Source organism: Stenella coeruleoalba (assembly GCF_951394435.1).
Source record: "Stenella coeruleoalba genome assembly, chromosome: 10".
NCBI lineage: Eukaryota > Metazoa > Chordata > Mammalia > Artiodactyla > Delphinidae > Stenella > Stenella coeruleoalba.
Window position 1 is genome coordinate 13898699 of NC_137156.1, and position 25865 is coordinate 13924563.

Genomic DNA, 25865 nt, shown 5'->3' on the forward strand with positions numbered 1-25865 from the left:
TAATCCATTTACAACACTTAGCATTGTGCCTAATACATAGTAAATATTAAAACATAAAGTATTAGTAGTGATTTAAAATAATAAAATAATATTTATTATAATAGTAATTATTTAAAATACATATTATAAATTCAATAATTCATGTACACTGAAACCAATAATATGGGAAAACAGATCAGAATAGAAATGCAAGAAACAGAGTCAAATATAAACTAAAATATAATATGTATAATAAGGGGGTTTTATAAATCAATAAAAAATAATTGTTCTAGAATTGTGACAATTATATATTTGAGCAAATTAATACAAGTTTTTCATATTAAAAAAAAGACAGATGAGTGAAAATTCCATGGGAAAGTCCCAAACTAATCTTGTTTGGAGTCAATTAAAGGCAGCTGTAAATGAAGTAATATTTCCCTCCCTGTGGAAGTGAAAAAACCCTTTTTCCTTCACTGAAAGATTCAGAATATGCGTCTGCTCCTTTGACTATAATTTCTAGCCTCCTAGGGCCTCTTAAACACGTCTATAGATCTTTGCTGACAGGGATTGTAGTTGTCTCCAGAAGGTTTTTAAGATGGAAAGAAAAGAATAACCTGCAAAATCTTTCTCCAGGGAAGGTGCTTTCATGGGAGCTAGGAGGACTTCAGGTTTCCATACGAAGCCCTTGCTGAGGGATGGTTTGGTTTATTCCCTACTCCCTTGCTCTGCTTTCCAGGTAGCACTCCTGGTACAGCTTTGTAATTTTAGAAAGCATTTCCTAAAGACTTTGCCAAAATTCTGAGACAAATGGAAGAAATATGGCTCTAAAAATGACTGTTCCCTTTTGAATAAGAAAACCCCACATTTCTGTGGAGGAACTAATGCACTGTAGTGGCCGTGGACAGATGTGTTTCCAAAAATAGATTGTAAGGCAACACTTGTAAGGCTGTTGAGACCGTCGCTGGTTATGTGAATGCTTTCTCCAGAAGAGCTCACTGAAGTTCAAGCATCTATTGACCTTGAAAAGGCTCTGGATACGTGTGTATTTATTGCCTCCACAGTCTATGAAATCATTATTATAAAAGGTCAAGTATCTTCATATGTTTGACGAAGGGAGAAAGGAGTGATAATAAATTTTCCTGTAAAAGCCTTTAAAACAAAACAACCAAATCCAGTGTATGGGGCATTTGATCCTGATTCAAACAAATCAACTATGAACAGATATTTTGGGGCCAGTCAGTGAAATTTCAATATGGATTGGATATTAGAAGATAATTAAGTAAAATGTGCTTAAAATTGTTACTTTTGTGAAGTGATAATAGTATTTTGGTTATGTAATTAACATCATTTTTTAAAAAGATGTATGCTGAACTAGTTAAAGGCAAATATCATGATGTCTGGGATCTGCTTCAAATATTTTATCAAATACGTATCACAGATGATGCAGAAGTGGCTTCACGTCAGTTAATATAAGTGCTTGTTATGTTGGGGTTTATTATAATATTCTCTTGATTTATAATGTTTAAGAATATTTCATAATAAAGTAGTCTAAAAATAAAAATAGATACAAATAAAAAATTTCTAAAGAAAGGCTCTAATATTAGAAACAGGTAATTTCTCACAAAACAAGTAGATGCATTTTGCAAATGGAGATAATAATGAACCTAAAATAGGTCATTTGCAAACCTAGTGCAAAGCAAATTAGGTTTTTAAATGAACTTTGTCAATAATTCATGATCAGACACAATGATGGTATTGAACACAGGAGCATGACCATGATAAAGAAATCAGAAGGTTAAAATAATACAAAATGTTTCACAATAACCCCTGACCATCTGTCTTAAACAGTTACCTTTCTCCAGGCACCTTCTGTCCTCTTACCCTGGGATGTGTCCCCTTATTCCTGGGCACCTGAGACCCCTGACCTGGGTGCTCTGCTTTAAAGGATGGCCCTGCTCCAGCCATGCCCATTCTCATAGGGTAAGAAGTCCACAGGGCCAAGGGGATGTGACCACTGAGCCCACACCTTTGAATTAGGGTTCAACCTGAGAAGCAGAATGACTAGGGGATGTACATATCTACACATACACACACACACGCACACACATTTGTGGGGAGGGTTGCAGGGAGAGAGAGTTGTTGTAGGGCTTTGACCTTGCACAGTAATGGGAGTGATTAAGCAGCCTCTGTAAGGCTGTTGTCATCATGTCTGATGCTGTTGCTTGAAGTCCACAGGGCAGGCAGTGGGAAGGGAAGATGGACATAAGTGGGAAGATCAAGGGCAAACTGGAGCCCAGGAGCCCCATGAAGATAGACTGAAACCCATGTCAGTTCTTGTTGACTCTGACCTTAATGGTATGGGTGTCCTGCAAAAGCCAGGGCCCCTGTCACGGAGCTAAACACACACACACACCTGCACTAGGAGTCAGAGAAGCTTGAGGAGGACCCCCGGGGAGATGCAGCGTTTGCAGGCTCCTGCCCCGTGGGCGTGAGGTGAGGCAGCCCACTAGCAACCGTGCACGTGATTTACACAATGGCTGCTGTTCCTTTCACCCACCAGGTCTCCCACAAGACACCCAGGTAAGGGACTTCTGAGAAATAGCATCCAGCCCAGCCAACCTGACACATTAGAAATCCACCACCCCAGTTGTTGTCTGCTCTCCAGATACCTGATACCTTGAAATTCCCAAATGGCCTCAATGCTGCTTCCAGAATGTACATGCATCTCTTTCCGGGTTCCATCTTTCTTTGGGCTGCCCATGCTGCTGCCCTGAGGGGTGGTCAAAGGATGAACGTTTCAGAGGTGTAAATGAACTGTGAATATGCAGACTGGTCCACATGTGTGCGGGGGAGGGCAGTCATGATTCAGGATGGAGTGGGACGTGGCAAGAGAAGGGGGAGGTCACCGGCCAGCTCTCTCCCAATATTACATTCCTGAGTGAAATCCTGAAGGATGCAAAACTCTGAAATGTGAACACTGCATACCATTGTGAAGGCATATTTGTCAAGGTTGATAGATAAAACACGTTTTATTTAAGCTTTTTATATTGATTTGTAAATTTTAAGTATTTAGACTTTGTGAGGGGAGAGTTTCTATGTCAGTAGCTGGGAGACTGACCCAAGGTAACTTATGCTGAGTAATTATCCCCTAGGGACACAGTATCCACTTCTCATTTATTGAGGATAGTAACAGCATGCATCCTCAGGAAGACACATTCTTTTTAAATTTATATTTATGCAAATAAATTTGTGTTTATTTTCTGAATTCACATGATACTCAAAAGGAAAACATGATAATCAGTGAAAATTGTCCCTCCCATCTATGGCCCCCAGTAGCCGGGTTCCTCTCCTCCGGACAAGGAATGTTTCCTGTTTCTTGTGTTCTCCAGAGATATTCTCTGCATTTATAAGCAAATTTGTACATCTATACCCCCCACCTAGAAACTCTGAACCCAAATTTTCACATACTATTTGTACTGTTCGTCACCTTGCCTTTGTCACTTAACAGTGTATCTTAAGGATTGTTTCATATCAGTCCAGGAAGAGCTTCCTTCTTCTTTGGTTATAGCTGCATGATGTTTTATAATTTATTTAATTAGTTCCTTACTGAATGCACATTTAGGTTGTTACCAATCTTTTGCTATTACAGACCATGCCAAAGCGAATGTTCTCAAACACACATATGTCTCTAAGAAAAATTCGTAGAAGTGGGATTGCAGGCTCAAGTGGCTTTTTGTACATTTAAAATTTTGAGATGTGCTGCTCTTCTCCTCTATAGGGTTTATACCAAGTTACACTCCCATCAGCAGTGTAGAATGCCTATTTCCCTCTACCTTTGCTAACAAAGCATGCACGATGGCCTTGAATATGCACCACTCAGACTTCATGCTGCAGAGAATGTAATTATTACTGCAGTGTTTGGAATCCACCACTGCATGTGCATTGAAGCCAGGCTTCCCATAGGCTCCTCCCAGCCGGTGGCTAAGCGCAGCCAGGACTTTAAGGAAGGTCCATTCCTGCAAGATGTGGGATTCCTCTGTAGGTGACTTCAGCTCAAGGACTCTCTATCAGCCTGGGCAAACTCTCTTAGAACTGCTGAAGCCTGAGACTCTCCCTATCCAACCCTCTCTCCTCCTTCCTTCTCGCCTTCCCAGGGGTCAGATCAGCATCATTGGCTAAGGCTCTCTTTTGCCTTCACTGGAAGGCCCCTAATCCACCTCTTGCATATCTAATCCCATCTTGGTCCCTGCTTCTCAGGAGACCAAAGCTAAGGCAGCATGCTATTCCTCTCTGCCAGTATGATAGTAAAAAGCTAGCATCTCAGAAAAATTCTGCTTTTTCACTTTTTAGCATAATTTTAACTTCCATTTTTCTTATTATGAATGAAGTTACATGTTTATAGATTGAAGAACCATTTATATATTTTTTTCATGAGATAGCTCTTCATCTGCTTTGCCCATTTTTCTATTGGTTGATGGTCTTTCTTACTGACTTATAGATGACTTATCTCTTTATATTTTAGGGAAATTGGGCCTTTGTATAATATAAATTGCAAAAGTATTTTTATAGCTTATGTCTTCCATTTTTGTTTAAGGTGTTTTTCCCCATGCAAAAACTACTCTTTTTTTGTCAGATTAATATTTCTAGTTTTTCATGGCATGTGGGTATTGTTTCACATTTTGAAAGTCCTTTGCCACTCAGAGAGGATTTTTAAATTCTCCCAAGAGTACTTTTATTTTATCTTAACATTTAAATGTTTAATCCATCTTTAGTTTATTCTGGTGTAACATATGAAGTAAGAATTCAAAATTTTTTTTTCCAGATGGCTACCAGTTGTTCCAACACAATTTATCAAATTATCTTTTTCCTGCTAATTAGAAATGCCAACTTAACCATGTAGTAAATTTTCATTTGCACTTGGGTCTTTTTCATGTATTTCATTTGATTTGACTGATCTGTCTCAGAGAGATGTTTTGGCCTGTATTTTATTAGTCTAGTATTATTCAAAATAAACAGGCAGATATCCAAGATTCTGGTATGAATTTATTCCAACTCCATCCAGAGCAATATATTCAACAGATCAGTTGTTCTTTGGGGAAAATATTCTAAACTCCAACATCTGGTTAAATCCAATCTTCTTCGTCTTTTGAGGCTAAAGTCCAAACCATAACAACTGTCAGTATTAGTCGATGAATGTTGACTTTTCTATAGCAAAATAGCTGGCTAGTGTCAGTTTTGTTTGTTTTTGTGGGTCAGGTTAGCAGGTTAGTAGGCTATGCTCATAGTTAAGGTAAGAAATCGATCCTGCCCTTTCTCTGCTCGCCTTTTACTTTCTCCCAAAGCTTGGTTCTTGGTTTTCTTGTTTTGTTGTTTTGTTTTTGTTTTCCATCCGCTGCCTATATTCACAATCTGTATCCTTACCCAAACAACCCTTTCGTCAGTACTAGTGGGGTTTTGATTTGTAGGCAACTTGGAGACAGCTCTGAGACTGGGCTTTCTAGACCTCCGGTTTTGGGGAGTGTAACTAAGAACCCCAGCCCTGTGCTCTGAAATCCACTGAAGTATGTGTGCTGAGCGGATGCCCCCCAAGGGCTGCCGGGGACTGAGGAAAGCAAAGATGCTAAGGCAGGCCATTCTGTAAGACAGGGGATGCCTCTACAGCGGACTGTGGTTTGGGGCTACCCAAAGGCTTGCTGAGCCTTCCTTTAATTGCACAGCAGTTGAGGACGCTTCTACCCGATCTTCCTTCCCTCTCGCCTTCCCTTAATGTTAGATTTGCGTGATGGTCTGATGGTCCTACGAGCCTTGTGTGGCCTTCTCCTCATTTTCTCTCACATAGGAATTTTTCCTGCTAAACTCCTTGCACATTTAATCCCCATTTGACATGTGACTCTTGGAGAACCTGTACTAACACGAGCTTCCTGTTCTTATAGCCATGAAATGTATGTATTTGGTACTTTCCCTCCATATCCATCATAACTGTAATTGTATGTTGGATCCTTGTCTCCTGGCCTCCTGCTTTGGGCTCTGGTTGTGCATTAGGAATCACTCCTTTTCTCAGTTGAGCACATCATCCTGCCTCTGAACTACAGAGATCATTAAATCTGTACGGCAGTAAGTTAGGGCTTTCAGACTTGAGCGGTCACATGGTAAGGATGAATGGAATACTCATCTTAAAAACAATTGGTGGCTGACTAATAATACAAAGAAGTAATTTCAACCTGGGCTTCATAGGGGCTGTACCCAGAGGACAGAGCTGTTCCTAGGGTCTGAGATCACCCTGTTGTCTGTAGGTGAAGCAGCACTAATGCATTCTCTTGATCCACCCAATGAATAGACACACCCTTGAATTTAGTTCAACATCCACCCATCTGCCTTTTTAAAGGAAGTTCAGTGTTTCCAAAGCTATTATTTGACTGCAAACATTCTTCCTCTTTTTTGTCTTCAAGGATTTGGATATTCTGGAGAAACTAAGTGTTATCTGAAGGTTAAACCTCCATCATTCATCTTTTCTCTGAGTTCCAGGATAATGTTATTAGTTTTTAAGCATGAAATGCTTCCCAGAAGAACTGCTGACTCCTAGCCTGACCAAATCCTTTCACGTTGTGGCCTGTATGATGCACAATCATTTTGGAATGTCTCTGAGATGACTTCTGCAGGTGAGTCTTCCCTCTGAGTGTCTTTGGGGCTAGATTGGTCATGTCCATTGCATTGCTGATGAAGTGTTGGTATGAAAAAGAATTTTTTAATGGTTTACTTAACAGCTCTGATTAACATTTACTATTTGGATCCTAGTGTGTTGGTTATAGACATTTAATTTATCACCATTAAAATTCCTGCCTCTTTCACTGTGCAGAGAAGAACGTATCTAAGCAACATATGGGTGGGGTTAATCTGAGAAAGAACTTAGGGAGGATAAAATTAAACAATCTCCAATTTGGGGGGAGAGCCTGAATTTTTACTAGGCTACTTTGCTAATTTTTACTAAGTTTGCCTCAAAGGTTCCTATCTGTTTATAGACCATCCCAGTTTGGTACTCAGGCTGAAATGATGTGCAAATCAATCCCATTTTTTTGTTTCCTAGCACTTCACACTCCAATGTCAATGGGATGTATTCATCCCAAATTAAACTCTCTGGCAGGTGCATAGCACAGGGAGATCAGCTCGGTGCTTTGTGACCACCTAGAGGGGTGGGATAGGGAGGGTGGGAGGGACGGAGATGCAAATGGGAAGAGATATGGGGATATATATATATGTATAACTGATTCACTTTGTTATAAAGCAGAAACTAACACATCATTGTAAAGCAATTTTACTCCAATAAAGATGTTAAAAAAAAAAAATTCTCTGGCAGGTTACTTTTGACATGAGACCTCTTGAGAAGCCAGAGCTGTCATGCCCAAGACTGGCACTGCTCACTGGGGTGAAGAGCCATTGCCACCTATAGATATGAACTTGAGTATTAATGAAGAGACCCACCATCTAGAACTGTCTCAGAACTTTAACAGTCCACCATTTCACCAATTTTAAAATGTTGCAAAGAAGAAACTCTGATAAAAAAAAAGAGAGAAAAAAATCCCCACCCATTCTCACACCACTTTAACTTTGCATCTATTTTCTAACTATGAAATCCATTCCAACCTGTATTGATATATGCATGTCGCTTTCAAATAGTTGGATCATAGTGTATACAGAATTGTAGCCTACATCTTTTACTAGTTTCAGTGTTAAGACGTAACCATCACATTTATTCTTTTCAGTAGCTACATAATATCCCATCATTCATATGTAATTTACTCCATCACTCTGAACTGTTAAACATCTAGGGTTTTGGTTGGGGGGTGTCTTTGATTTTTTAAATATCCTATTGGACTTCCCTGGTGGGGCAGTGGTTAAGAATCCGCCTGCCAATGCAGGGGACACGGGTTCAAGCCCTGGGCCGGGAAGATCCCACATGCCATGGAGCAACTAAACCCGTGTGCCACAATGACTGAGCCCGCGAGCCACAACTACTGAGGCCTGTGCACCTACAGCCTGTGCTCCACAACGAAAGAAGCCACCACAATGAGAAGCCTACGCACCTCAGCGAAGAGTAGCTCCCGCTCGCCACAACTAGAGAAAGCCTGTGCACATCAACGAAGACCCAACACAGCCAAAATAAATAAATAAATACCCTGTTTTTTTAAAAAAAGAAACATTAAAAAATATATATATTCTATTAAGGCCACTATAAACATCATTATATGTCACTTTTTCATAACGAATTTCCCTTGTGATCAATTCCCAGAAATAGCACTAGTGAATTAAAGAAGGTAAATATTTTAATGACTTTTGAGAGGTAGACAAACAGTCCTCCAAAAAATACAATAGGTTTACAAGTCTATTAGTATGAATAGCATATGACATATATTAAAAAAAATAAATCAATATGTGTTGCTATCAAGTATAAAGCAGAATGTAATAAATTGCCAATGAGTAGTTCAAATTAGCAAGACTTAAGGAGCAACACATAGGACAGGCAAAAGGCTTGGGGGGGGCTGCTGTGTCTTGACTGAGGAGGCTCTGAGGGTAAGAATGTCACGTGTGAGGTATTAACCAGGCTGTTGGCAGTTTCCTTTCGAAAAAGATCACGGTTCGATTGGAATTGGGAGAAGGTTGTGGTAGTCGTAGCAAGGAAATTCATATCAGGGGAATTAGAGCAGTGGAGTGTAACAAGGATGGGTTTTAGATCCAGACAGACATAGGTTGAAATCCCAGATCCATTTTTTTAATTGTATGGCCTTGGGCAAGATACACATCCTTTCTCAGGCTCACAGAGAGCTTTGTAAGGATGACAGATGGAATATGTGAAGAGGAAACGTCTGATGACTGTCATCATCATCATCATCAAGAACAGTCTAACCTTGTTAGCGGTAGAAGATGGAACAATCTAGAGCTTGTCACAACTTTGATTATAAGATCAGAAAGCATACAAAGGGCTGTGGAGGATGAGGAGATGAAGAGGAAGAAAAAAAGGATGAGACAGAAAAAGGAGGAGAGAAGGGGGTGAAGGAATGGGAGGTAGAAGGAGGAGAGAAGGAACTGAAGGAAGAGGAGGCATAAAAAAGATAGAAGAGGAACTAGAAGAGGAAGCAGAAGAGGAAGCAGAAGAGGAAGCAGAAGAGAAGGAAGAAGAACGATGATCTGGAATGGGGTGAAGATAAGCCAATGAACTGGGCTCTGAGGTTTGTTCTTTGTGATAGCCCTCCGCTCATAGCCCTGCAGAGGGTGTTCTAAAAGTTGTGGCCGTTTGAGTTTAGTGTCGTGCAATATCTATATCTGATGTGGGGAGAATAATCTTGAGCCAGTTATTAAATAATCCGGAGTCAGTTATTAAAAATCTTGAGGGGTTTTTAATAACTGACAGGTCTGCATGTGTGATAGGGCTCACTCCCCAGAGTGGATCGTGGTGGCTGGATAAATCCATTACATTTTCAGGAATCAGACAAGGCGACTGAAACTCAGGCAGACTTCAGTCTCAAGAGGAAACTGGGGAATTAATTAGGAGGCTAGGGCAAAAATACCCAGGTTTACAGACTGGATAACAAAGATAAGCATTAGGGAGAGGTAGCAGGCCCTAAGCAAGAGGATACCAAGGCATTGCCCCGCACAACACACTGGTTAAACATTGAAAAACTAATTTCAGACATTATCTGCTAGTTCATTCATTCATTTCTTCAACAAGTTTTGACTGAAGGCTTAGTACTGGGAACATAAATACGAGGAAGTAATTGTATCACATTTAAGGAGATCTCTGGTGTGTGAGACCGATATAGAAATACAGAGTGACCAGTGCAAGGACACAAAAGATGCTATGGTGAACTTAAAAAGTAAGGGAAATTTATTATGGATCTCACTATATTTGTGTTGTATACTCTTTCTGGCTTTTTTTTTTTTTTTTTTTTTTTTTTTGCGGTACGCGGGCCTCTCACTGCTGTGGCCTCTCCCATTGCGGAGCATAGGCTCCAGACGCGCAGGCTCAGCGGCCATGGCTCACGAGCCCAGCCGCTCCGCGGCATGTGGGATCCTCCCGGACCGGGGCATGAGCCCGTGTCCCCTGCATCGGCAGGCGGACTCTCAACCACTGCGCCATCGGGGAAGCCCTCTGGCTATTTTTTGATATGAAATAACTATTAAACTCATCTTGTTACAAGAAAAAAAGGAAAAAAAAAGATGCTATGGTGAGCTTTACAATGGAGATGAAGCTTGAGCTGAGTCTTAAAAAAGAAAAAATAGAACAGAAAGAAACTAGAAACCTCTTACACTGCTGGTAGGAATGTAAAATGGTGCAGCCATTGTAGAAAACAGTTTGTCAGGTCCTCAAAAAAGTTAAACAGAATTATCATATGACCCAGAAATTCCACTCCTAGGTATACACCAAAGAGAATTGATGTCTACACAAAAACTTGTAGGTGAATGTTTCTAGCAGCATTATTCATAATAGCCGGAAAGTGAAAACAACCCAAATGTTTATAAACTAATGAACAGCTGAACAAAATGGGGTCTATCCATACAATGGACTATTCTTCAGCCATAAAAGGAACGAAGTACTGAAATTATGCTAATTGATGGAAGCTAGTCAAAAATGTCACATATTGTATGATTTCATTTACATGAAATATCCAAAATAGAGACAGAAAGTAGAGTAGTGGTTCTAGGGGCCGAGGGGAGGCGGGAAAGTAGAATGGCTGCTTACTATGTACGGGGTTCCTTTTGGGGTGATGAAAAAGTTCTGGAACTAGATAGAGGTAGTGGTTTCACAACATTGTGAATGTACTAAATGCCATCAAATTGTATAGTTTTCGGGTTTCCCTGGTGGTGCAGCAGTTGAGAGTCCGCCTGCCGATGCAGGGGACACGGGTTCTTGCCCCGGTCCGGGAAGATCCCACATGCTGCAAAGCGGCTGGGCCCGTGAGCCATGGCCGCTGAGCCTGTGCGTCTGGAGCCTGTGCTCCTCAACGGGAGAGGCCACAACAGTGAGAGGCCCGCGTACCGCAAAAAAAAAAAAAAAAAATTGTATAGTTTTCAATGGTTAATTTTATGTCATGTGAATTTTATTCCAATAAAAAATGAACAGAGATTTGCCGAGTGAACAAGGTGAAGGAGGTTCATACCATATGCTAAGGCCCAGAGGGACAAGGAAGCATGGATTGTTTGGAAACACGAAAAACAGTAGTGTGGCTGGAACACACAGGACATAGGAGGAGATGAGACTGGAAATGTGGGTGGAGGCCAAAAACGAAAGGGGTATGGGGGCTTTATTTTGAGGAAATAGGCACCTCCTAAATTAAGGCTCAAGAACTGGGTGGGGTTGAGACTGTAGGTGAAACACTCTGTCCAAAGTTGGGGTGACCAAATGGCTGCTTATCGTTATTCACAGAATGTTAGAAATGGAAGGGACTCAGAGAATATTCAGCCTAGTCTTCCCCAAGGTGGAGTCATGAAACCCGTGTCTTGTATGCTCCTCTGGGGGAGAAGAGGTTCTGTATCATGTCATTCACTCACTGCTGTGTCCTCAGCATCTAGAACACTGCCTGGCACATAGTAAGCACTCAATAAATAATTGTTAAATAGAGTAAGTTTGGGAAAAGCTGCATGCTATATTTCCCTCTTGGAGGGCAACTGCGCACGTTAGCAAAATAAAGCCCCTGAAGAGACCAGTACTAAAGAAATCAGTTTTCACTTTCATTCATCCAGCATTTCCAAGCTAATGTGTCCACGCGCCTCTTTGTCACAATGCTTGTACACATCCTGTGGGTGTAATGCTCTGAGGAAAGGTTTGGGAAAAGATAACCTGGTTCGTCCTCTTTATTCTACAGGCAAGTCACAGAACATCAGATATGGAATTTTAAACCAGGCCCAACCGCAGAGAAAGTCAGAAATGTCCAAACTGCAAGGACCTGAACCCCAAGGAAAACAAGACCTAAGATCGTAATAAATGTTTCAAGGGGTCTTATTGTCCCCTGTTTGGATGGAAGCAGAGATGTCTGGGCAGTATCTTGTTTTTCCTGCCAGCAGGATCTGAGCCGCGCCTTGGCTGTGGAAAAGCTGTTTCCACCTGCATACCCTCCAGGCCTTGATTATACTCCCTTGGATTGAGGAGCAGTGGAATGCTTAATCTTACGGACCCCAATTCAGACATTGTCTCATGCAACATCAGTTTTTTGTATCTGTAAAACTGAGATAAGACACTACCTACCTCCCCATCAGAGGATTTACTGTGAAACATTTGAGATGGGTTTTTCACTCAGATAGGCCTCTTTTATAATTTTTTGTAATTTCTATATTCATTCTAAATAAATATTTGGCATAGTAAATTTATATTTTCTTTCTTTCTTTCTTTCTTTTTTTTTTTTGACTGCACAGTGCGGCTAGCGGAATCTTAGTTCCCTGACCAGGGATCGAACCCACACCCTTGGCAGTGAACAAGCCAAGTCCTAACCACTGGACCGCCAGGGAATTCCCCCTATATTCTCTTTCTTAAAGAGCCACTCCTCCCATTTCTGACCCCAAGCAACTTGGATTCCACACTCATAAGGCTGTTAAATGACCAGACTGGAAGCTCCATGAGGGCGAGAATCCCCTGCACCCAGCACTCAGAGCCTATCAAGAAAGATATGTTGAGGTTGACTGTTTAGAGATCATGTACGTTAAGCATTTGGCAACTGGTCCTAATTACATGGAGTTTTTTTAAAATGAGTGTCAAACAGAGGCAGAAAGGAAAATTGCACCCAAAGATATTTATATGCAGAAATATGTAAACATCATTGGTTTTGAACGAACCCACAATACTTCTGAAGAATATTCAACAACATAGGAACAAATTGCAGGTTTGGAAATGTAAACTTATCCCTTTGCTCCAGAATTTATTTTCTCTTTCCATCGTTTACTGTTACAGAGTCTATCCCTTCTCCTTTGGAAGGTAGCTGCTGCAGGCTGCCCTTATCTGCAAGAGCGTGACAAAGGGGACTTTGATGTCACATGAATCATATTCTAAGCTCCATCCAGTGCAGGTGAAATCACTAGAACAGCAAACACTCTGTCTGATGTTCCTGAAGAGATGGGTGATTTTCTCACTCAGTAATGACTGACATTCTTTATAGTAATGATGGGGAGTCTGAGGGCTTCCAAGGAAGCCAATCAGGAGAGAGTTGGAGGAGTAGGAATAGTGGCATGTGTGTGTGTATAGTGTGTACAGTGTGTGTGTGTGTGGTGTACATATGTGTGTGCCCTCTTTGTTAGAGCTGCCTCTGTAAATGGAAACTCAGCGGAACCCTCTGGGAATAGCAATTAACTGCAGCAGTCAGTGCCTGAGCTATTAATATAGTGAGCACTAAGACAGTGCAGGCATGAGAGGCTCTGCTCTCTTTCCTCCTCCGCACCTCCCACCCTCTCCAGAATCCTTCCTAGAAGGCACTCACCCTTCTCATCATTATCCTAAAGAATGGCTGGCATGCGAGGATGGCTGGAACTAACCCCCGCCATTTATGAGTTCTTAAACACTGCTCCAGTCTAGTCAGAGGAAATGAAAGCAGAGGGACAGCCCAGCTTATAAACACTGAGGACAAGACGTCAGTGCCATCCGCTGCTGGACTGAAACACTGGGTTATTTATCACACAGAGCCCCATCTGTTCAAGGCAGAGGAATGCTATTTGCTTGGGGAGGAAAGGAAGAATTGATAGCAATATTCCCCAGCTTTTTCATTAGAGGGTTTGAAAAATAGCCTTTCAAATGAGAGATGCCTTTAAAAAAAGAAGACGAAGAACTATTCCAATTGAGTTACGAATTTAAAAGCATCACGTGGCTGAGGTCTGTTAGCTGCTTTAGTCAACCCTCACGTGCAACAGGACTCCAGACCTTTCCTTTGAGAATTCTGCTCTGTGAATGAGTCCCCCGTATATTTGACAATTTTCTGCTGGCAAATAAAAAGAGATTTGGCTTATTATTTTATGGTGAGCAGAATGCAAAGGGCAAAAGGAAGGGAAATAATAATGGCTTTCAAGAAGAGAAGAGAGCATTTGCAGAAAACATACCCTAATCATCTCAATCCTCAGCAAGGAGCATATTTGAAGATAATTATCCAGAATTAACTAAATCCTCCCTTTATCCCCAGTTTTCAGAAAATTCATGATTAAGTGCCTTAGTGTGGGCCTTATTATCACCCTCATCATCATCTTCATTATTATGCTGGGCTTTTGTAGTATAGTAAACATGTTCTTATTTACCAGTATCTTTCCTTGAAGAAAACCACCTCACTCTACTCTGTGTAGTACCAGCGGTGGTGTCCCCTCCTCCCTGACTCTAAGGGTATATGGACTCCATCCAGCCACAGTGACTGTCTCAGGGATGGTTTGTGACCCCAGCTTCACTACTCAGAGTCTCTCCTGGAGACAGAAGCTTGTTTCACTCTGGAGTTGTTAAGCTAGAAAGATGTGAGCCTGGGGTGGCTGTATAAGTTATTTTCTGTTGTGTTTCTGACATCACAACGAAAAAATTCTGACAAATACAGTCCATTTCATAGATTCAGAAACAATGTTCAGAGATACCAAAGGATTTGACTAAGGTCCTATAATGAAGCAAGTATTTAGGTTCTTACTGTCTAACCAAGATATTTTAAAATTGAGCAAGCTAGCACCCAGTGTCTTATTCTAATATAGGCAGCTTTTCTTGGAAGTGTTGGGAATAGATCACAGGTCACCAGATTTTTAGTCCATGTTGACCTCAAGGGAGAGTTCTTGGATTCTGGTATGAATGGTCAAGGCCAAGGTTATTTTATGGCTCTGGTGTGAGGGAATGGAAATTTGGTGGGACGGACAGTAGAGCTGTTCAAAGTAAGTGGCAGGTCCTTTTCTAGGATTGACCCATTTGGATCGGTTTCCCCTAGATAGCTGACTGGCTCGAGGCTGTCTCCCACCTGGGGGACCCAATGGATAATTGGGGGAAAACAACTTAGATAGGTTTTGCTCAAGGCTTTAGATTCAAGTGGCTCTCTTCTTTCATTGATGCACTTTCCTTAGGCTTGTCTCTCCTTGTCTCTTCTTGCCACTAGAACACTAAGATTTAGAGAACTGATATTAAAATGAGGGCTTGGGGCAGGGATGATAAACGGGTTTCAACTTGTTTATCATCCAGTCATTTTTTGTAGTTACGTAGAGGTCTATTTTGAGGACCCTTAAGATTTATCCCTGCTCAGCAAGAAAAAGCAAGCAACATGATTGATTAGTAACATATTCCGAAATGGCCACTGTTCTAGGTGGATTCCACGAAAACTAACTCTGAGATTCAGAGAGTTGCTTGCAAGAAGCATCTTTGAGAACAACACTTGTAAGGAAATGAGGGAAGCAATATGAGACGTTGCGATGGCAACAAAGGTCTTAGCCAGTTTCATGGGGGGATCTCTGGACCTAGGTTGTCCCAAATCAGGCAAAGTGACAGGCTTGAACACTATTCCCTTTCTCCAACCCTCCCTAACAGTGACCCTGGAGGGCTGTAACCTTGGGTAAGGCCATTCTTGGAGAAGGATGAAGTTGTAAGCCATCAGCGGCCAACACTCCTAGCACTTGGGAGAATGCATGCATGGGTCCTGAAAGGGAGATCTGGGTAGCATACCACAGTAGCCACTACAGCCATGGAAGTGGGAGTGGCTATGCATGTGAGAGATATTTGTTCATTCTGGCCTAGGGAAGAGCCTTAGCCAGAGAAGCAAGATAAGACAATGCAACAAACAAGGTCCAGTTTAGCTCACTAGAACACAATACTGACGCTCAGGACCCAAAGTCGTTTTCATAAAGTGTTCCTGAGCCTGTGCATATATGTCCCTTGAAAAACTCACATGGGAGGACAGCTGCTCAACTGGAGAGGATTTAGGAATTTGGGGTCCTGAATTCTGGGGGTCATTTGAAGCCTAGAGGTTCTCTCCAATTCTATTTATTCTCAATTCCCTCAACATTCCTTACACCTTCTCCCAAACTTTTTTTTTAACTAAAAGAAAGTCCAGATATAGCTTGTCTACAGGACCAGAGTTAGAATCAGAATGGGCTATACACTCACAAGTCAAACAAAATAAAGAACACTGTGCTTATAACAATATTTTTAAAGGAAGAAGGAAGCAGTTTCTAAAACTTAAGTGAAAATATTACTCTTTCTTCAAAAGGAGTACATTTCTAGGTTTTTTTTTTTAACATTTAAGTAACTGTTTTCAGTGTTGGCTACCAATAGCCTAATAAAAGTAAAGGAATTACAGCTGATCCATTCTTATCATTTATGTTTCTAAGAGTTAGGGATGTTAACAGGAGTGACAGTAACTGACACCCCTGGGAGTCAGCTTTGATTCCCCTCCACCCCTTCTCTCCCATTCCAAAGGGGGTTGGGAAAAAGTCCTGATTTGCAGCATTTGCCTATTTCCGTGGTGTAAATACTCTCACCATCATGACTGATTCCAAGTAACAGAACAGAGCTGGGAAGCGATGTGCCCAGCCAGTCCTCTTGAGCTAGTACTAGCCGACTCCAGCTCAGCAGCGCGGTTCTGACTCTTCTCCTTTCCCTCTGCTACTGGCTTTGCTTAGGCTCAGACTGTTGGCCAAAGAAGAAGCCTAAAGAAATATTTTGTTTGGCTGCCACAGTTTTGTTTTGTTTTTTTGCGGTAGGCAGGCCTCTCACTGTTGTGGCCTCTCCCGTTGCGGAGCACAGGCTCTGGACGCGCAGGCTCAGTGGCCATGGCTCACGGGCCCAGCCACTCCACGGCATGTGGGATCTTCCCCGACCGGGGCACGAACCCGTGTCCCCTGCATCGGCAGGCGGACTCTCAACCACTGCGCCACCAGGGAAGCCCTAATTTGTATACTTTTAAAAGGGTGAATTTTATGGTATGTGAATCAAATCTTAAGAAAGATGTCATTTTTAAAATACACTGGTGGGAATGTAAATTGATACAGCCACTACAGAGAACAGTATGGAGGTTCCTTAAAAAACTAAAAATATAACTACCATATGACCCAGCAATCCCACTACTGAGCATATACCGTGAGAAAACCATAATTCAAAAAGCCACGTGCACCCCAGTGTTCATAGCAGCACTATTTACAATAGCCAAGTCATGGAGGCAACCTTAGTGTCCCTCGACAGATGAATGGATAGAGAAGATGTGGCATCTATATACAATGGAATATTACTCAGCCATAAAAAGGAACGAAATTGGGTTGTTTGTAGAGACGTGGATGGACCTAGAGAGTGTCATACAGAGTGAAGTAAGTCAGAAAGAGAAAAACAAATATCATATATTAATGCATATATGTGGAATCTAGAAAAATGGTAGAGATGATCTTATTTGCAAAGCAGAAATAGAGACACAGACGTAGAAAACAAATGTATGGATACCAAGGGGGAAAGGGGGGGTGGGAGGAATTGGGAGACTGGGATTGACATATATACACTACTGATACTATGTATAAAATAGATAACTAATGAGAACATACTGTATAGCCCAGGGAACTGTGCTTGGTGCACTGTGGTGACCTAAATGGGAAGGAAATCCAAAAAAGAGGGGATATAAATATATGTATAGCTGACTCATTTTGCTGTACAGCAGAAACTAACACAACATTGTAAAGCAGCTAACCTCCAATAAAAATTAATTAAAAATAAATAAATAAAATACAGTGAAAAGCCATCATCAGAAAGGTTTAAGCAGGAGAGTGGCATAACTTGTGCTTTTAAAAACCATGCATCTATGTGGTAAGGAGAATGGGGATATAAGAGTAAAAGTGGAGAAACCAGTCAGGAGATTAGAGCAATAGTCAGTAAGAAACTAAGGTGTCTAAAACGATAATAGCTATAGCAAGGGAGACAAGTGGAAAAGCTTGAGATATATTTTGAAGGTTGAACCTACTAGATTTGTTTTTGGATTGAATGTGGAGAGTGAGAGAGCAGGAGGCATTGGGAATGATTCATAAGTTTCTTGCTTGAACAATTGAAAGGACAGCAGTGCTATTTACCACCGAAGAAAATTCACTTATGTCTCACCAAAGCCCTGTGACTAAGTCATACTCTAAACATTTCATAAAGAAATTGAGGATCAAAAGTTATCAACTTAAAATTTCCCCAACCAAACAGCCAGTAAGTCTCTTTACTATACCTGAAGATTCTCATTAACATCGGGAATTTGCATTTAAGAAGATAACATTTGGGAGGGGAGGGATAAATTAGGAGTTTGGGATTAATATTTACACATTACTATGTATCAAATAGAGAACCAACAAGGACCTACTGTATAGCCCAGGGAACTTTACTCAATATTTTGTAATAACCTATAAGGGAAAAGAATTTGAAAAAAAATAGATATATACGTATGTATGACTGAATCGCTTCGCTGTACACCAGAAACTAACACAACATTTTAAATCAACTGTACCTTAAAATTTTTTTTAATTTAAAAAAAAGAAGATATTTTCAGAAGATAAAACCAATTTTTTAAAAAATAAATTGAGGTACATCTTTGGCTTTTACGGCAAAAAGATGAATGTGCACACATTTGGAGACTGATTTTGACTAAGTTGAGGAACTTTTCACCGTGGAAGAAAATAAATTAGATTTTAGCATTCATATGTGAAAAAAGAAAACAAGAGAATCATCATTTGTTGAGTTCTGACATTTCCAGTCATTAAATGTTAGAAGTTAGAGGACAACTCCATCGTTCAGTGGGTGAGAGACGCAGTTCTTGTTCCTTTGACAGCTGAAAGTATCTGTTCTCTCTAGATGCTGGGTTTTTACTGCCTCTTTGGGTGTGTCACAACCAGCTTCTGTTATTAACCTTCGCAAGCAATTTTGGACAAATATTTCATTCTTGGACTAATCAATGTCATTAACATAGAAGAAAGATCGTGCAGATACCCTAATTTTGCTCGCCAATATCAGCCAAAGAGAAAGGCATCCATATGGGAAAATAAGGGTCAGGATTCGGAGAATTGATAAGATGAGAAGAAAGTGCAGAGAAAGCATCACACAGAAGCAACTGAAGTAAGCGTCCACCACGTGAGGGTGTTTGGAGAGGCCAGAAAGACCTGGGACTGTACTGAAACTTGACATTGTGACATCTAAGTTATACCACTTAGGTTAAGGCAGGGTTTCTCGATCGTTTCAAGCCTCTGCTCTCTTAGATAAAACTCCACTTCCATTTCTCACCGTCTCCATCCTGTACTAGCTGAGATTCTCACATAGACTCCTGAGGTTTATCGTACTCAGTGCTTTGCCACCAGCCAAGATTAATTGAACTTCACCACTGGGACTTTGAATTACTTAAAATTTTTTCCAGTATAAATGTTTGTTATAATATTTAATATGCCGGGCTTCCCTGGTGGTGCAGTGGTTAAGAATCCACCTGCCAATGCAGGGGACACGGCTTTGAGCCCTGGTCCGGGAAGATCCCACATGCCGCAGAGCAACTAAGCCCCTGCGCCACAACTACTGAGCCCGTGCTCTAGAGCCCGTGAGCCACAACTACTGAGCCTGTGTGCTACAACTACTGAAGCCCGCACGCCTAGAGCCCGTGCTCTGCAACAAGAGAAGCCCATGCACCGCAACGAAGAGTAGCCCCCGCTTGTTGCAACTAGAGAAAGCCTGCACACGGCAACGAAGACCCAATGCAGCCAAAAATAAATAAATAAAATAAAAATTTATATTAAAAAAAAGTGACACGTCACTTTAAAAAAAAATTTAATATGCCTTTCAAATAGCAATCAACCCCTGCCTCTGCAGCCTCATAACAGAGACTATTTCTCTTACTTTTCCCTTGTTTGTTCTCCCTCTCCCTCCAGTTTGAAAACCAAGAATTAAGGAATTATCAGTAATTTCAATGTTGATACAACATTGAAGAGGAGAGAACGTGAAACGTGTCACTTGCACGTTTAGCATGGAGGAGAGTATCAGAGAAGATCTAAAAGGTGGGCTAGGGAGTGACAGCAAGTTCTGGCTGGAAACAAGGAAAAGATGGCAAAAGATATGAGGAAGTGGGGCTGCAGGTAGTGGAGGTGTTCCTTCTTCTCCACACCTACCAGACCGGTGCCCTGGACAGCTTGCCACTGCCAGTCTTGATCTCCAGGCGTTAGGATTTGAGGTTAGGTGTTCTGTAGAGTATGAGAAGCTCAGTAATTTCCCAGAAGGGTGGGCTGCCATGCACACCTCCTGTTTCTGGTATAAGTCAATGTGTCTCAAATGCTCTCCAGTGAACATAGACTGTATGTTACTGAAATCGGCCAGGAATTTAGGCTGGAAAAAGAAAGCACAATCCAGCATACTATGAGGTCGAGGGAAGATTATAGTATTCTGGGTTAGATAGTTTGGATGCAAGAAAGTAAAATTACCTTGAGAAAAATGGGAGCTATTATAGCAATGCATAGGCACTGTCCCTAAACCTGAAAAGGAGCCAGGAATGGGGGCTGGTCCAGGGACCTGAGCCTCCTGTAGTCCCTCAGGGGACACTCGGTCCTTCTTATCTTTGGCTTGGCCTCATGGCCACAAAGCTACCTTGGGTATCTGTCTCTGCATTTTTTTGGCTTCTGTCCTTCCAGCTGCCAACTCCTTTTCTTGATGCTTTTTAGTTCAAATTGCGGGCAGAGAGCAGCTGCCTGGCCATGTTCAGGCTAAAAGTCATGGCCAGCCCAGGAACAGCCCATCCCTCTTTGGGTCAGGCACCCCTTCCTGGTCCTACCAGCCATGTTCAGGAGAGGCCGGTGGAAAATATGACTGCCTGACTCCATTTGGGGTGCCCCCGCTTCCCCAAAGGTAGGCCTATGTTCTAACCCTGGGAATCTAGGAACGCAACCTTATTTGGAAAAAGGGTCTTTGCAGATGTAATTAAGGATCTTGAGAAGAGATCATCCTGGATTATCCAGGAGGCCCTATATCAAATGACAAGTATTCTCGTAAGAAACAGAAGAGAAGACACAGACACAGGAAAGAGGCCATGTGACCATGGAAACAGAGATTGGAGTGATGCAGCCATGAGCCAAGGAACGCCTGGAGCCACCAGAAGCTGGAAGAGGCGAGGAAGGATTCTCCCCTAGAGGCTCCAGAAGGAATGTGGTCCTGCTGACACCTTGATTTCAGACTTCCAGCCTCCAGAATTGTAACAGAATAAGTTTCTGTCGTTTTAAGCGCCCAAGTTTAATTTTTTGAGGCAGCCTCAGGAAATGAGAACACCCCATATACCCATCATGCAGATTCAAAATCACCATTTTTTCATGTTTGATTTATCTATTCTTTTTCTTCCTTTCTTTTGCGCTTTCTGTCTTTCTTCTGAAGTGTGTTAAAGCAAATTCCAAATATCATGTCCTTTCACCCCTATATACTTTAGGATACATCTCAGAATTTATGGACATTTTAAAATTTAACCACAATGTCATTATAACAACTAACTAACTAAAAAGCAACTAAATAACTAAAAATAAGTCTATGGCGTCCAAAATGTCTTTTAATATTTTCCTTTAACTCGATCACTGAAATAGTGTTAGACATTACACCTCTTTGAATTACCCTCTGTTTTCTATCTATCTTTCTAGAAAAGAATTGCCTAGGATTAAATGCATTATTACAGGTTTTGGCTTGTAGATGTGTGGTGTTCTTCCCCACTCAATGACGAAAAATTCCTGGAATTTTTTCCCTTGTTAAAAATAAAGATTTCTTTTTTCATTTACAATATGAGCTTTTGTCCAGGATTGACATTCAGAAGTTCCACTTCAGAGTCATATTGGAGGTGGACAAGAATAAAGTCATGATAGAGAAAAGTAATCTGGATTCTAATATTTTCCCCAAAATATAGAAGAGTAGTGCTTTGAAAAATGAAATAAGGGAAAAAGGTGAAAACTAGGAAGTTACTCTACATTGGATTTTAAATAGTTTTTTCACAAGTTTCTCTTTTCTCTGAAAAACTTCTCCATCAGTTTCAAAATGAAAATTTTATGCTCTGAATAATGGCATTTGGCTGTCCTTTCAAGGAGAAGTATGATACTAATGGGCTGTATTCCAGTGTTTTCTCTTATAGAGATGCACTCCTTTGGCACTTTTCTTGTGTTCCTAAAATGACGTTTTTTTCTAAAGAGATTATTAAACTTTTCCTCTGCCCACTAATAAAAGGGATTCAGGGTAAATAATTTTTATGAAAAGAGAGGACACACAACCATTTAGGGGGTATGGTATGAGAGGTACAGGTAGGATTCTTTGCCTGAAAAATATACTCTCTATATCCTGGGTTACTATCTTAGAAGTTTCTTCATGCTAAGGTACCCCTTGTCAAAATCTGCATACTCCTTGGGAAGGTCATACCTTTGCATGTTCTACGATGCAAGCAAGAAGGTCAAGATTCCTGTGGCTGACCACTAGCTGAGAGTTAGACTTTCAAAAATTGGGTACTGAATATTTCAGGGAGACAGAAGAGAGGGTTGTGTCACAAGAAGTAGAAAAAGGCAGTCTGGATAACAGAAAAGTGTGAGAATTCCAGAGATAAAACCCTCCAGATTCTTCTCCCATTTTTCCCCCTTCAAGCTCCATGTCCTGGGCTCAAGGCTGACTTGGCCAACAGGGTAATTGCTGAGTTTACTTTTTCTGTCTGAAAACAGTGGAACTTCGCCATCTGAAGTGGGTTTGGTCAGATCTTGAGATCTAGCCAAGTGACTCTCCCTCCCTTGTCTCCACTCACATATATTCCATGAATGGCTTTCTTTCAACAAGGCAACTACACCTCCCTCCTCTAGACTTTGAAGCCCTTTGATTTATGAGACTTGTTTGTGCATGCTTAAATGAAACCCTTGGCAGAGTAGAAGAGCTTGTTCAAATCTCTTTTCCTGGTAGTATTTTCTTCTATCATAACCCAGTCAAGAGGAAGGAGGAGTGTATCTGACAAGTACACAGTTTATAGCATAAAGGGTTAGGAACTAAGAATGAGGCAGCTTGAATTCCATCACTTGTCTCCCATCCTTGGTAACTTTCTGCTTTAGTGTTCTCAACACTCTACCAGAAGGAAGGGGAAAATAGATCAGTAGACGTCTTTCTAAATATAGGGGAGGGCTTCCCTGGTGGCGCAGTGGTTGAGAGTCTGCCTGCCAATGCAGGGGACACGGGTTCGTGCCCAGGTCTGGGAGGATCCCACAGGCCGCGGAGCAGCTGGGCCCGTGAGCCGTGGTCGCTGAGCCTGCGCGTCCGGAGCCTGTGCTGCGCAACGGGAGAGGCCACAGCAGTGAGAGGCCCGCGTACCACAAAAAAACAAAACAAAACAAAACAAACAAACAAAAAACTACAGAAGGCAGAAAAATAGGATAAGATTTTTAAAAAGAACAAGTGCAACAAACAAAACAGTGACAAACATGGTAGATATTAATCCAACTATATCAATAATCACTTTATACATGAATGGTCTAAATAACACCAATTAAAAGACACAGACTGTCAGAGTGAATTAAAAAATAAGATCCAAGAAACCCACTTTAAGTATAAACACAGAGACAGGTGAAAAGTAAAGGGTTGGAGAAAGACAGACCCATGCCAACACTCACCAAAAGAAAGCTGGGGTAGCATATGAATTTCAGACTACAGAATAAGGGAAATTATCATGGATAAAGAGAGGTATTACATAATGATAAGGGGGGGGTCACTTCTTTAAGAAGGCATAACAGTCCTTACTGTATATGTGCCTGACAACAGAGAATCAAAATACATGAGGCAAAAACTGCTGAGAGACATAGACAAGTCCACTATTATAGCTGGAGGCATCAACACCCTCCCATCAGTAGTTAGTAGACCCAGCAGGCAGAAAATCAGTAAGGACATAGCTGAACTGAACAGCTCCGTCAATCAACTGAACCTAATCGACATTTACAAAATATAGGTAACCTGACTTTAAACAAAATTGGAAATATGAAAAAAACAATTAGGAAACCAGTAAGTTTAGGTGCAAAATATACAAAAGAATTCTTCAATTTACTGAAGTACGTATGTCTATTCTTTATTGTACCTAATAATTTTTACAGCTTTCCTTTAAACGTTTAAATTATGAATCCATTTAGAATTTTCCAGTTTACCTTATCAAATTGTGAAATAAATCATCATAACCCTCTATAGATATTTGGAAAAGTTGACCTCAGAAGCACCAGTGGACGTCACCGGTGATGTGACCAGCATACAACCTCCTAAGCAGCTCTCACCAAAAGAGCTTCTTGTAATGTGTGGGGTTTTCCCCTTCCTAAGTCTGAAGGAGAGAGTGACAAAGGGGCGCTGTTCCTCCAACCTGGAAGTCCCACTCTTTAGCGGCAATTAGGGTAGAGAGTGCTTAGGACGGTCCTTCTCCAGGGCCTCCCTGCTTGCCAGGCTGCTTTTGTCTGGTTAACACCTGACCTTCATTCATTCTGCCAATAACATTTACTGAGCACCTGCTCTGGGCCAGGCGCTGACCCAATGGACCCCAGACATTCAGATCAATTGGTGGGTCACTAACGTCACTATACACAGCAAAACGACGACAGGTTTTAAAAAACTGGAAATTCTCAAAGAAAAGGAAATTCTCAGCACAAGTTGTTCGCTCTATTTTGCATCTATTATCAACCATACAATTCTCAGGTGGATGGAATGAAAGTCACAGCAAATCAAGGCCAGCTTTTTATCTATTTCTTCCCCTCTTCCTGTTCTCTGGCTGCACAGAAGCAGAAGCTCCAGTTAGCTAGTTGGGCCTCTTTTTCCTGAAGAACTTAATGAAATTTTCATTAAACTCTTTATTAAACTTTTTTTGCATTAAACTTCCAATAAGTTCTCCCAGCCACCTCAATTCCTTGGCAAGCTTCCTCCAGGACTTTAGGTAATTGTACTCATTCATTCCTTTATACATTCAGTACTCAGTGGGTGCAAGATGCTGTGTTGGGGATTATCCAAAATGCAAAAATAAATAAGCCTCAGTCATTGCTCCTTAGTGGTGTGCAATCTATCATATTCCTTCCAAACAGTTCCGGCAAGATTCTTACCTGGGTCCTGCATTTCACGAATTTGGTTACTTTCACTCAATTATGTTTTCTTCCTCGCTTTTCACATCTTTTGGAAGCACTGTAAAGGGAATAATATAATAATCTATCTTTGTATATGTATTTGTAATTCCATAATCATCAGAAACCAGAGCAAACCAAAACCCTCCTTAGCACAGTTTTAAGAATTGGGAGGTCTGGGTTTGAGCCCCATCCATGCCTGTGTAGCCTTGAATCAGCCACTTAACCTCTCTGAATCTCAGTTACTTTGCCTGTCAAATAGGACTAAATATTTCTGCCTTACCTACTGCATAGTTGTGTGTGTGTGTGTGTATCAGATGAACAAATGTACATGCAATCATTTTCTACAATATAAAATGATCCACAGACGTAAGTTGTTATTAAAACTTTGTAATGGAATCAACTTCAGGGTTTGCTTATGTGTACAATACAAATGCCATAGGAATAGTAACTAAGGGCAGAATTTGACCCAGGGCACTTAACTACAGCATTTTTATTTTAAGGGCAGAAGGAAAAGAACCAAAGACTTTTTATTCAAAGCAGAAAACTTTCAAACAAGAGTCAACACCAGCCAAGGACATGGTTACTAAGTGGCTCTCCTTGAGGGAAATTCAGAGCGTGAAGGCAAGCTTCAGAGAGCAGGAACTGAAAGAGAAAAGTCTGTAATGTTATCATCTTCCTCCTCCACCCTTGCTTAGAATTCCTTATCTAATCAACTGGAGACACAAATCTTAACAGTCAAACAATAAAACTGGGATGCAGTTTAAGTACGGATCATGACGGAGGCCAAAACATATTCCGGTCAGGTGACTATCATCGTGCCCAGA

The 25865-nt window shown here is 41.2% G+C and overlaps 1 long non-coding RNA gene across 1 annotated transcript in view; it reads right to left on the reverse strand.

Moving 5' to 3' along the window:
- Positions 1-2491: 2491 nt before the first annotated feature.
- Positions 2492-25865, reverse strand: part of LOC307193193 — a 56548-nt gene continuing 33174 nt past the window's right edge. The window contains exons 3-4 of the long non-coding RNA XR_013830248.1: positions 25021-25099; positions 2492-2749 (exon numbers count right to left, since the gene is read on the reverse strand). This is a non-coding gene — a long non-coding RNA (uncharacterized lncRNA). The remainder of the gene's footprint in view (positions 2750-25020; positions 25100-25865) is intronic.